We start from the raw sequence: 7,543 nt of genomic DNA on the forward strand, positions 1-7,543 counted from the left end.
ATTTGTGGATATCTTGGTCCTGACTTCAGAAGAAATCCACGTTCTTAGCGACAGCACACCAAGGTGTGTAAAACTACGTTCATCGATGTCAACAAGCCCTACATTGGTGAACAGGTTCTCTGCCACTTACCAGCTCCATGTTTGCATACGTTTCTTATCCTAGCCAACATATAAATTAAAAATTTTGCGATGATTAAATGAGATAGCATACCTCCGGCATTTAGTGCATAGTAAGGCCTCAGCAGGCTAGTAAGCAATTGTTCTTGTCTAGTTATTAATATTTATATATAAAGGTTGGTTTACCCGCACCTGATGTAAATGCAGCTGGGTTGTTTGTTTGCTTGTTTACTCGTGAGATCTACCTTTATTGCTTACCTCTTTGCTCCTCCTGCCCAGTGGTTATGGCTTTATGGCTGCTGGGACTTCCCCGAGGCCAAAGTCCTTCCCTGGCCTACCTATCACAGAATGGGGTAGAAATAGGGCTACTCGGGATTATACTGGCTGTAGGCAGAGTGTGAAGCCAGCTGGGTTTTCTCTCTAAAATAATGTTTCTCACAGTGGGCCCATAGGTCCCTCCATCAGAGTCACTTAGGAGTATTGGGTAAATTACAGATTCCTAGGGCCCTGCCCCAGGGCTTTTGAAGTAGAATCTTTTGTGGGGTTCGGGCTAGGAATCTGCATTGTAATAAGCACCCAGGTTTCTTCTGATACTAACTAAATAAAATTCTAGAACTGCTCCAGGACAGTCCCCAAGCTTGCCCAACTGTGGACTGGCCTCGGGTTACTTCATAAAAGTTCCTGGGCTCCATCCCAGAATTTCCAGGGGAGGAGCATGACGATGTGTATTTTTAATAAGTATCCCCAGATGACTCTGACGACCTGGCAAGTGTAGGAAATGCTGCTCCAGAATGACTGGCCAGCGATGTGACCGGTGGTGGTGGTGGTGGTGGTGGTGGTGGTGGAGGTGGTGGAGGTGGTGGTGGTGGTGGAGGTGGTGGAGGTGGTGCAGCAATAATGGGGTGGCGGTAGTGATTGGGAGGTGGTGGAGTTTGAATGATCCAGAGAGGGCTTTGGGTCAGGAGCTGAACCCCTACTATGAGGGCTTATCCTTGTCTTTCTAACGTCCCCTTCAGGTGTGAGAGGCTCATCCAGCAATTCCCACCTCTGACCAAGGAAAATCGCTCTGCCTTAATTCTGTCTAGACCTTCATCCTTTCTCATCCAGGTTTGCTTATTCATTTTTTTTTTTTTTTTTCATTTGACCAGACATTTATTTTGTCTCTATGCCCGGACTAGGGTTACAAAGATGAATGCAAAATGGTCACTGTCCTCAAGGAGCCCCCAGTCCCCTGGAGAAAGCTGGCTTTTAAGTAGTGGCCACAAGTGGGAGTCGCAGGCCACACATTCAGGATAGCAAGATGCGAACTGTTTTCCTATAACCATACGTGGTTTGTCTCTTGATCTCTCATTCTGCGTACAGTGAGAAGTTAATTCAGACTAATAGACAATTCAGGGCTTTCCCCCTTGCCCGTCTCCCTGGGGCTGCACTTAGATTCCCTCGGTTCCACATCAGTGAGAGGAACACCATTGTTTAACGTGTGGGCATCTGCTGTCGTGTCTGGCTGGATATATGTCTGATTTCCAGTTAACCAATTTATACAGGACACATGGTGCCCTTCCATTCCCCACTAAAAGGCCCCTGAAGGGCCGCCAAACTCCTCCCAGCTCCTTTAGTTCCCTTCTTGTGTGGGGGCAATAAAACTGACATGCTCTTCTTCCCTCCTGGGCCACGTCTCCCATAGCCTCTCCTTGCGCACGCTCACCCATCCTCAGAGCCACTTGCCAGTGGCTAGCTCTCTTTTGCTTCTGTCCCCTTTGGTCTGGCTCCAGTCCACTGGGTCTTCCAAATCAGTTGTTGAGCGCATAAACTTTGTGCTGCAAGACATTTCAGGACCTGGGCTTTGATCCTTAAAAATATTCTTTAAATAACGAACTGCCAACTTGAGTCTATTTCAGGAAACTCAGAAAGCTAATATTAACTCATTTCCTGCTCTTTGAATTTTTTATTTGACAGGCTGACGCGGGAGGGTAGTGAGCATAGATTGCCCTTCTGCTCTCAATGGGGAAAGGTCAGGGTATCAGAAAATACCAGGAGAAGAAATAGAAGCTTCTTTCTACATGCTTTCTCTCCATCTGGGCAATTCCAATAGTGTGCAATGGGCTTTGATAGAGTGGACCATCGGGTGTCACGGGCATACATGACAGGGGCACTTAAGGCTGACTGGGAGGTTCAGGGAAGGCTTCCTGGAGGAAGAAGTTAGCTAAGTGGATACGGGACTTTGAGAGGCAGAGAAAGGACCATGACAAAGGGTTGTGAGCATGATAGGGATTGTGTCATATTTGAGGATCTGCAAGCAATTTACTGTGGCTGGAATATAGCTTATGGTAGGATGGGAGCTTTGTAAAACAAGGTTGAACTGGTAAACTGGGCTCAACTCATGAAATGCAGCATCTTAATAGCAACGGAAAGCCACAGAAGGATTTTTTGAAAAGCAGAATGACATTATCAAATCTAGATAAAAACTATAGAAAGGTCAATCTCCCCTTGGTGAGAAATTGACTAAAAGTCAGTGTACATCAAAACCAGTTAAAATGAGCTTTAAGGAACCAAAAGAGATTATGAGGTTCTGATCTGATATCATGGCGAGAGGGGGTGAAAGAAAAGGGAGCTACTGGAGACGTAATTAAGAGGTAAAATAGATGGGGTGGACTATGTGTGTGAGAAGAAGGAAGATTGAAGACTTCCCATGTTGTCAGTGGATGACGATGTCATTCTCCAAGATGAAAAATTAAGGGCAAGAGCTGACTGGAGGGGCGAGGGGGGAGGATGAAGTGAAAACATTCATGTTTGCAAGACCTCCATAGTTGCCTGGTAGAGTTGGGAGCTCAGGTGAAAAATCTAGGCTGGAGATGGAATGCGGGTTTGAGTTCCGTAGGGAAGATGGCTGACGTCCAGGGAGTGAATTAAGATCAGAGAGAGTCTACACAGCATGCAGAGATTCTTAAAGACTACCACCATTTAACCGTCAATCCATCTTGTGTATTCTGTTCTGTTTCTAAGCTGGTTTGCATCAGAATGGTCATTCTTGTGTTTCAGGATGGTAATACCACCTGCAGAGAATTCTGTTTCTGTTTACAGTTGTTTAAAGTTCTGATTTTGAGGACAACATCTTTAATAATTGTTTTCAGCTACTTCAGCAATCCAGTTGGAACAGTGTTTCTCACCATAAACCTGTTGTGTATGAAATGTCAATTGGCACATGGTATCTCCTACTCTTGTCAGCCCTGTGTTAGGGAGGGGGGATGGGAATGTTTTTACGGCCACCAAATCTAGAGGAGAGGACAGTGTCCAGATTTTGTGCTGCTACAAAGACCTCTACTCAACTCTTATACTTTCTATGTTACATGATGAAGTGTCTTGTAGTCTGTAACGGAACATTTCTTCACACTTTGATATCACAAAACACCGACTGATGATATTTTTACGCATAAGCTTATGAAAATGTTTCTTTAAAAACTGTTGTATTTTGTTAGGACAACAACTAAAACTCCAAAGTAATTTAGAATAAAAAACAAAGTAATTTGATCTTGAAAGGTAAGGCAATAACATTGCTTCAATATTTATCACTCTCATGATAAAATGGTATTTATCTTAAGACGTGAAAGTATTTTTCCATTTCATCACAGCACATCTGCTTGGAACACCAGTGTTCCAAGACACACAGTATGAGAACACTGTTGGGGAGGTTTGATTGTGATGGCCCCAAATTCTATGCTCACCATGTGGGGCTCCGCCATCTTTAAATCTGAAAAGAGGGGTTAGCACAGAGTCAACATGCAGTAGGGTAGAATTATTTTTATTATTATTAGTATTGGCAATTTTAACAAGGCTGAAACTTCTGTGTCTGTAACCAGCTGTTGGCCGTTTTTGTTACTGGTGTAATCAGCTCAAATTCCTTTGAGATCTAGTTAAAGTTTTAAATCACAAATAGATAAATAAGGGAACCTCAAATATTATCTGGCAAAATGGTGCTTATTATTTCTGTACTTATTTCCAAAGCTAATTATTGAGTAGGTCTATGTTGTCACTTCTCTTCTCTCTCTCTCTCTCTCTCTCTCTCTCTCTCTCTCTCTCTTTCTTTTTTAAAAGTTATACCTAAGTGCATGGAGGTGCATTTCCTAGACATGAAAGGTTTTCATTGCTCCATACGAACAAAGCACACAGTGCAGAATCTTTTATCCATAAATATTTATGAAACAGCTTGCTCAACATCCTGAGTCACTTCAAGAAACCCATGGATTCATAGAATCATAAAACTGACAGGAAAATTCAGGACTACAAATCCATCCATCCATTTATTTTAGAGATAAGGAACTTGTATTTAGAGGGGTTGAGTATATTGTCCAATGCCACAGAGCTAGCCATTAGTTGGTCCCCAGAGTTGGGACCAGAAGCCAAATCTCTTTGATTTCTAAGTAAATGTTCCTATAGTGTATCCATCTAATTGGTGATAGCTAAAAGCGGAACTGCTAGCCTTCCTCTGTATATATTGAATTGAGAATCAAGGTCCATAGAAAAGACATGCAAGGTTCCCTATACACTCAGGACAGACTGGATGTGCCCGTCCGAGCCCCCACTGTCTGGGGTGGACGGAGTGAGGCACTCGTGTGCAGCACCTCATGATTTATTAACTGCCCTGGTGCCCATGAAATATTCATCTGCTCTTTCCTACAGTTACTGCTCCACTGCGTCAGTAAACCACTGCTCCCCCATCTGTTTAGGTGGGCAGCTTGGAGAAGAAAAGCTTCCCCTGAAATGGAAGAGGGCTCTTTTCATGTTCAGCTCAAGGGCAGAACACCAATGCACTTCCGGGTTCGTAGTCCTTTTCCCCCCGAGCGCAGTCAGGGCTGTGTCCCAGGGCTCCGAGAGAGAGAGAAGCCTGGGCACCTAGCTAAGGAAAGGCGAAAATAGCTTAGAGAGAAGAGGGAAAGTTGGCTTGCTGGTTGTGATGCTCCTAGTTTCAGCCTGAGCTTATCCCTGCCCCCCACCCCATAAGCAGTAAAGCAGGGCACCGAGGGCAAGGCTTGCCTGACATTGAATTGGGTCCAATGTCAAGAATCGAACCTGGGTTGTTCCATGAAGCCTTCCCTTTGTGAGCAGAAGCCCTGCTCCCCTGGAGCAGAAAGAACGAGGTCTCTGCCCCACTTCCCTATTCCTGCTTCTTCTGAGGCTTCTTCATAGAGTTTTTGGGGTTTTTTTCTCCCTACCCCCTAACTGTGATTGTTGCCCTTGAGCGCTCTTCTCCTCTGTGTACACGAGCATCTCACTGTGCATATCTCCCCTCCGTGTTTGTAGTCACGATCATGCATTCTCCCTCCACCAATGATCATTTACAAATCTCTGGCTCCCGTCCAGATCTCTCTCTCTCTCTCTCTCTCTCTCTCTCTCTCTCTCTCTCTCTCTCTCTCTCCCCAGCTGAGCTCTATATCTGTATGTCCAACTACACCATCTCTACTGAATAGCCCATTGCCCCTCAAACATGACAGGTCCCAAACTGAACTTATTATCACCCTCCAATTCCCCCCTCGATCCCTCCCCCTCGCCAAACCTGCTTTACGTCTAAATCTTACCTCTGAGAAAGGAATCTTCCTCATGTTACCTAAGCCTGGCGACCTGGAAGTCATCCCTGATTCTCCCCTCTTTTTTTTTTTACCTCCGTGTTTCAGTTATCTATTACTTCTGAGTATTGATGTAAACTTAGTGTCTTAAAATAGCACTCATTCATTTTGCTCATGAATTTGGACAGGGCTCAGCTCTGCTCACGTGGCATCAGCTGGGATGTCTTAACGGAGGCTCTATTTCCAAGGTGCCTCCCGGGTAGTCGGCCAAGGAGCCTCAGTTTCTCTCCACTTGGGCCTGTTGATGGGGTTCCTTGGGCTTCCTCACAGCACGGTGGCTGGATTGCAAGAGGGTTCCAAGAGACAGGCAGTGGAACTCCTGAAAACAGGCAGAGCGATACTTGTGCTGTATTCCATTGGCCGAACAGGCACAGAGCCCGCCCAGATGCACAATAAACCCCGCCCCTTTATGGGGAGTGCCAAAGAATTTAGGGCTATCTTTCACCTACCCCGCTCTATGTTCAATCAGACTCTTGCCATCTCTTCCTTGCTTCCCTGCCTTTTCACATACTGTCCCTTTGGTCTTGAATACCTTTCTTCATTTTGTCCTATTTCCTGCTCTTTTTCCACCATGAATGGACTCAGTTGTTCAGCAGAAAATGCCTCAGAGGTTACCCACTCTATTCTATTTTTACTGTGGGAATGCAAATGACCTTCTGTCCACTGCCAGGAAACTAAAGACACCAAAAAGAGATGGAAGATGGTCTGATAGACTCTGTTTAAAAAGAGAGTGGACACGGATGATGCAATGCTTTGTATAAAGAGGAAATGGAGATCTAATGTAGATTCTCAAAATTACAGTGGAAGAGTGAGAGTTTGCTAGTAATTCTCAAGTGACTCTTCAGAACCGTGAGAGACAGCTATTATCAGAAAGAGAGGCTGTGCCTAGAGACCCAAGTGTTAGGGTCAATTGGATAATTCACTGGAGTTAAAACCTCGGCTCAGATTAAAACATCCCTCAAGTACATCTGACTTTGTGTGCTCTGATTTCATCATTAACACATCCCTTCTGTTCACTAATTAGTCGCTTACATATTTTTATTAGAAAAAATATTCTTTTGAAAACACATATAGGTATTCCAGTCACTAGAAAGAAACCTTCCTCCTTGTAAACTCATATATTGGTATTGCAGCTTTTAAACCAGTTTCTTTTAAGTGTGGTTTAATTGGAAAACATTCCCTGTATACCGTTGGACAGATGTTTGATTTGAGTTTTGATTGCCTTCGCTTTTTAAAAACCACACAAATAATTCATATATACTTTCGTATTGTAAAAGATTCAAACAATCGAAATGAAAGTATAAATGAAAGTCCCTTTCACCACCAGGCCCCACCCCACTCTGAGTCTCACCCCACTCTGTTATGAGTCCAATAGGCAGCTTTCAGTCCCTTTTCTACACATTTATAGAGAGAAGTGCCTATTATATATGTTGCAAATATTTTCTCCCAATTAATCACATCTATATTAATTCCAGTTATGGTATCTTTTCTCATGTAGACAAACATTTCCTTCATGACGGGTTTTGTGTCTGTTTAAAAAGAAAAGACTAATATCTTAACTAGAAAACTGCAGACGCCTGTTTGACCCTACTAATAAATAGCTTGAGTGACCTTAAGTAAGCCCAACACCTTTGAGTATTAGTTTTCTCATCAAAGTAATGACTCTATTCATTGAAAATGTATTTACTGTGAACCACCTTACGCCATGCCAAGATGCTGGGGAGACATAAGTGAATATAACATTCGAGGAATATACAGTCTAATGGGAGATAGGGACGATGAAACAGCCATGGCAATAACAATGG

The sequence above is a fragment of the Rhinolophus sinicus genome, linkage group LG17 (genome assembly GCF_036562045.2).
Source record: "Rhinolophus sinicus isolate RSC01 linkage group LG17, ASM3656204v1, whole genome shotgun sequence".
Lineage (NCBI taxonomy): Eukaryota > Metazoa > Chordata > Mammalia > Chiroptera > Rhinolophidae > Rhinolophus > Rhinolophus sinicus.